Raw genomic sequence first — 5,703 nt, forward strand, 5'->3', positions numbered from 1 at the left:
AGCGCCCCCTGCCGGCCAAAGTGGGCACTGGTGGCGCAGAGCTGTGAGTGCGCTTGCTTTGTCAGGCAGGTAGGAACGAACAAGGTGCTTATGAAGTACAAGAAATGTGAGGTAACTCTTAGGAAAGAAAGCAGGAGGGCTAAAAGAAGACATCAGGTTGCTCTAGCAGACAAGCTGACAAAAGGTGTACGGTGTCAGTGCTCACTTTACAATGTGATAGGTGATTCTACCACCATCCTTACGCATCCATGTTCTAAACCTCTCTTGTCATTGCTTCTAAATCAGCGATCTCTTCCAGCAGCCTGCCTTCCTTCCCATTCCTGAGAGTGTCCACTCGAAACGTCGATGCCTATCCAGACTCTCCTTGAAAAAACAAGATTTTCCTTTCCAGGCGTTATCAGACAGAATCTCTTCTATTTAAAACATCACTTAATTTTGAGTATTATTTACTCAAATTTACTTAAATTTATTTTGAGTATTTTCTGTCTTTGTTGCAGATTACCAGCATTTGCAGCTTTTTCTTTGATTTTCAAGGAGAAAATAATGGCCTTGTATTTCATTTATCAATATCTAAATAGCACTGTTTCATGAAGCCGCTTGTTTAAAATCCAAGTTCTATTTGCCACAGTCTACTGCAATGAAGCTAACAAAGTCAACGTAAAGGGTGCTATCTAATGTTTTATGTAACTCTGTGTAGTCACCTTGTCCTTTTAGCAGAATGCACAAATCAGCAATAAGGTGGTTCTTTTCTCAAGTTGTGCAAATTGCCAGTAAGGTTCTACATGGCTTTTTAAATACTGTAATAGATTCGGGGAATGCCAAATCATTTGCCAAATAGACTACTTTTAACATAGATGAGACAAAATGGTGCTTATCAGACATCATTTCAGCACTCTGATCAATTCCAATAGGGTTTTCAGTGTTAAAGCCATCATCTAAGAGATTCACAAGAGCTCGTGATGCAGCATTACAATGTTCCTGTGGTAACTCTATCATACCAAGACATGGAGCTAAAGGACAGCATATATACTGTACAAAGATTCAACTGATCTACGCAAACACGAGGAATTCTGCAGATGCTGGAAATTCAAGCAACACACATGAAGGTTGCTGGTGAACGCAGCAGGCCAGGCAGCATCTCTAGGAAGAGGTACAGTCGATGTTTCGGGCCGAGACCCTTCATCAAGACTAACTGAAGGAAGAGTGAGTAAGAGATTTGAAAGTGGGAGGGGGAGGGGGAGATCCAAAATGATAGGAGAAGACAGGAGGGGGAGGGATGGAGCCAAGAGCTGGACAGGTGATTGGCAAAAGGGATATAAGAGGATCATGGGACAGGAGGTCCGGGGAGAAAGACAAGGGGGGGAACCAGAGGATGGGCAAGGGGTATAGTCAGAGGGACAGAGGGAGAAAAAGGAGAGTGAGAGAAAGAATGTGTGTATAAAAATAAATAATGGATGGGGTACGAGGGGGAAGTGGGGCATTAGCGGAACTTTGAGAAGTCAATGTTCATGCCATCAGGTTGGAGGCTACCCAGAAGGAATATAAGGTGTTGCTCCTCCAACCTGAGTGTGGCTTCATCTTTACAGTAGAGGAGGCCGTGGATAGACATATCAGAATGGGAATGGGACGTGGAATTAAAATGTGTGGCCACTGGGAGATCCTGCTTTCTCTGGCGGACAGAGCGTAGGTGTTCAGCGAAACGATCTCCCAGTCTGCGTTAGGTCTCGCCAATATATAGAAGGCCACATCGGGAGCACCGGACGCAGTATATCACCCCAGCTGACTCACAGGTGAAATGTTGCCTTGTTCCCATTCCAACCTTAGTCCTTTCGAATGCTCTGCTCTCCACTCCTTCTGCACTAATCTTAACCTCACTATAAAACCCGCCAATAACCGGGGTGCTGTTGTAGTCTGGCATACTGACCTCTACCTTGGCAAGGCACAGCGACAACTCGCAGATACCTCCTCTTATTTACCCCTCGATCGTGACCCCACTAAGGAGCATCAGGCCATTGTCTCCCACACCATCACCGACTTTATCCGCTCGGGGATCTCCCATCCACTGCTACCAACCTTATAGTTCCCACACCCTGCACTTCCCATTTGTACCTCCTACCCAAGATTCACAAACCTGCCTGTCCTGGCCGACCTATTGTCTCAGCTTGCTCCTGCCCCACCAAACTCATTTCTGCATACCTCGACACAGTTTTATCCCCCCTTGTTCAATCCCTTCCTACCTATGTTCATGACACTTCTCACGCTCTTAAACTTTTCGATGATTTTAAGTTCCCTGGCCCCCACCGCTTTATTTTCACCATGGATGTCCAGTCCCTATATACTTCCATCCCCCATCACAAAGCTCTACGCTTTTTTTTGGATTCCAGACCTAATCAGTTCCCCTCTACCACCACTCTGCTCCGTCTAGCGGAATTAGTCCTTACTCTTAATAATTTCTCCTTTGGCTCCTCCCACTTCCTCCAAACTAAAGGTGTAGCCATGGGCACTCATATGGGTCCTAGCTATGCCTGCCTTTTTGTTGGCTTTGTGGAACAATCAATGTTCCAAACCTATTCTGGTATCTGTCCCCCACTTTTCCTTCGCTACATCGACGACTGCATTGGCGCTGCTTCCTGCACGCATGCAGAGCTCGTTGACTTTATTAACTTTGCCTCCAACTTTCACCCTGCCCTCAAGTTTACCTGGTCCATTTCTGACACCTCCCTCCATTTTCTAGATCTTTCTGTCTCTATCTCTGGAGACAGCTTATCTACTGATGTCTACTATAAGCCTACTGACTCTCACAGCTATCTGCACTATTCCTCTTCTCACCCTGTCTCTTGCAAAAATGCCATCCCCTTCTCGCAATTCCTCCATCTCCACCGCATCTGCTCTCAGGATGAGGCTTTTCATTCCAGGACAAGGGAGCTGTCCTCCTTTTTTAAAGAAAGGGGCTTCCCTTCCTCCACCAACAACTCTGCTCTCAAACGCATCTCCCCCATTTCATGCACACCTGCTCTCATTCCATCCTCCCGTCACCCCACTAGGAATAGGGTTCCCCTGGTCCTCACCTACCACCCCACCAGCCTCCGGGTCCAACATATTATTCTCCATAACTTCCGCCACCTCCAACAGGATCCCACCACTAAGCACATCTTTCCCTCCCCCCACCCTGCTTTCCGCAGGGATCACTCCTTGCGCGACTCCCTTGTCCATTCATCCCCTCCATCCCTCCCCACTGATCTCTCTCCTGGCACTTATCCTTGTAAGCGGACCAAGTGCTACACATGCCCTTACACTTCCTCCCTTACCACCATTCAGGGCCCCAGACAGTCCTTCCAGGTGAGGCGACACTTCACTTGTGAGTCGGCTGGGGTGATATACTGCTTCCGGTGCTCCCGATGTGGCCTTCTATGTATTGGCGAGACCCGACGCAGACTGGGAGATCGTTTCGCTGAACACCTACGCTCTGTCCACCAGAGAAAGCAGGATCTCCCAGTGGCCACACATTTTAATTCCACGTCCCATTCCCGATCTGATATGTGTGTCCACGGCCTCCTCTACTTTAAAGGTGAAGCCACACTCAGGTTGGAGGAACAACACCTTATATTCCATCTGGGTAGCCTCCAACCTGATGGCATGAACATTGACTTCTCATAGTTCTGCTAATGCCCCACCTCCCCCTCGTACCCCATCCATTATTTATTTATATACACACATTCTTTTTCTCTCTCTCCTTTTTCTCTCTCTGTCCTTCTCACTATACCCCTTGCCCATCCTCTGGGTTTCCCCACCTCCCCCTTTTCTTTCTCCCTAGGCCTCCTGTCCCATGATCCTCTCATATCCCTTTTGCCAATCACCTGTCCAGCTCTTGGCTCCAAACCTCCCCCTCCTGTCTTCTCCTATCATTTTGGATCTCTCCCTCCCCCTCCCATTTTCAAATCTCTTACTAGCTCTTCTTTCAGTTAATCCTGATGAAGGGTCTTGGCCCGAAACGTCGACTGCACCTCTTCCTAGAGATGCTGCCGGGCCTGCTGTGTTCCACCAGCAACTTTGATGTGTGTTGATGCAACTGATCTACACTGATTCTACAGAAAAATATAGGTTTTTCCCAGGATACAAATCCAAACAGCTTGCTTGTCAGAAATGCAGCCACCCAGCAACATATTTACATGAAAACAGAGGCCCACTCAGAGTTTTCAACTCAGTCGTTCAGATATTGTCGTAAACCAAGTTCCCACACTGGAGAAGATGCCTACAGCAACTGTTAAATCCACATCACCGATCTCCCAGAAGCTCATTTGTACGTTCAGGCTGTTAGATGTTCATAACCTTAAGAGCACCTTTATGGAGATATATGAGCACAGATGCTTGAAAGTGAGTTCATATTTGTTACTCATTTTTCTTCAAAATATTTAAAAGCCTCTAAATTCATCTTTCAAATTATTTTCTTAATTTATCCTCTGCTTTATCAGGGTGTTTAATAATTGGCAATTCATAATTCTCATTGTTGCTAGTCCTTTGACCATTACCAAATCAAGCAGTAATGACTTTAGTTATTCATGATCCAAAAGCAGACATTAACATGCATGATGCTCTGAAATCCTGGAACTGTTTTCTAATCTGTATGGATTTCATTACATTTACATACATAAGAAACAAAAGCAAGAGTGTCCCATTCATTATATCATGCTCACTCTGCAATTTACTATCATGGCTAATCTTTCACCTCAGCACTATTTTCCAAATAGACCGCCTGCAAAGTGTAGCAAGAGGGGATCTGGCAAGTGTGAATTGAGACAGGCTGTTTTCTGGCAAAGGTGTATTTGGTAAGTGGGAGGCCTTCAAAGGTGAAATTTTGAGAGTACAAAGCCTGTTTGTGCATGTCAGAATAAGAGGTAAAGATAGCAGGTTTAGGGAATGCTGGTTTTCAAGAGATATTGAGCTCTTGGTTAAGAAATAAAAGGAAGTGCATAATAGGTATAGGCAGATAGGAACAAACAAGGTGCTTATGAAGTACAAGAAATGTAAGGTAACTCTTAGGAAAGAAATCAGGAGGGCTAAAAGAAGACATCAGGTTGCTCTAGCAGACAAGCTGACAAAAGAATTGCAAGAGACAAAATTGGTCCTCTAGAAGATCAGAACAGTAATCTATGTGTACAGCCAAAAGAGATGGGGGAGATCTTAAATGATTTTTTTTGCATCTGTTTTCACTCAGGAGATGCACAAAATATATAGAAGTGTGTCAACTTCATGGGCACTCTACGATTACTGAGGAGGAGGTTTGCTGTCTTGAGGCAAATTGGGTGGATAAATCCCCAGGGCCTGACAAGGTGTTTCCTCAGACCCTGTGGGAAGGAAGTGCAGAAACTGCCAGGCAAAGTGCCTGTTTCTGTGCTATGACTCTGTGACCCTATTATCAACCTTCTTTAATCCCTGCTCAAAAATTCAAGCAATTAGCTCTTCTGGGAGCTGACATTGGCCCATTGAAACAAATGGCCTCATTCTATGTTATTAGTATTAGATTTAGCCTTGAACTTCCTTCATAGATTCATGCTGACTGTATTTGATTATTCTTTGCTGCTCTAAACAAAGACGGCTCTGGGTCTGTACTCACTGGAATTTAAAAAGATGAGGGGGCATCTCATTGAAACCTTTTGAATATTGAAAGGCCTAGTGGGAGTAGATGTGGAAAAGATGTTTCCC

Source organism: Mobula hypostoma, chromosome 1 (assembly GCF_963921235.1).
Source record: "Mobula hypostoma chromosome 1, sMobHyp1.1, whole genome shotgun sequence".
NCBI lineage: Eukaryota > Metazoa > Chordata > Chondrichthyes > Myliobatiformes > Myliobatidae > Mobula > Mobula hypostoma.